The sequence below is a fragment of the Pteropus vampyrus genome, unplaced genomic scaffold (genome assembly GCF_000151845.1).
Source record: "Pteropus vampyrus isolate Shadow unplaced genomic scaffold, Pvam_2.0 Scaffold55, whole genome shotgun sequence".
Lineage (NCBI taxonomy): Eukaryota > Metazoa > Chordata > Mammalia > Chiroptera > Pteropodidae > Pteropus > Pteropus vampyrus.
The window spans coordinates 6,434,873-6,435,687 of record NW_011888836.1 but is presented as its reverse complement, the minus strand read 5'-3'; positions in this window follow the sequence as shown (position 1 = coordinate 6,435,687).

The following is an 815-nucleotide window of genomic DNA, read 5'->3' as shown; positions in this document are numbered from 1 at the left end:
ATGGTGATCACTTCTTTAGGTATATAAATATCAAATAACTGGTATACATCTGAAACTAATACAATAATGTATGTTAGCTACATTTTAATAAAAATCTTTAAAAAAACAGATCTAAAGGATTTAAATAGTGTATGAGCATATGAAAAGTCAATGGCAGAATTTTAGGTTTAAAATGATAAGCTAGTAGAAAACCTGGGAACAAATTTGTGCATCTATGGAAATATGATAAGTGACAGATGGGTATTCATGTCAGTAAAGTAAAAACACTGTGCAATAAATGGTGCTGAGATTATTCATTATCCATATGGAAAATATAAAATTGGAGTGCTACTTCATATCATATTTTTAAAGAGTCGGTTTCAGCTGGAGTAAGAACTTAAATGTGAAAACGAAAACTTTAAATATTTTATAAAAAGAGAGATCAAGAGATACATAGAAACAAATGATAATAATAGTACAACATCTTAAAACTTTTGGGATATGGCAAACGCGGTCATAAGAGGAAAGTTCATATCATTACAGGCCAATCTCCAAAAACAAGAATGAGCCCAAATAAATTACCTAATGCTTCATCTTAAAAAACTAGAAAAGGGAAAACAAATGAAGCCTAAAGTCAGCAGAAGGAAAGAAATAATCAAAATTAGAGCAGAAATAAATGAAATTGAAAACAAACAAACAAACAAACAAAAAACAATAGAAAAAATAAATGCAACAACAAAACACAAATGATCCAATCAAAAAAATAGGCAGAGGACCTGAACAGACACTTCTCCCTAGAGGACATACAAATGGCCAACAAATATATGAAAAGATGC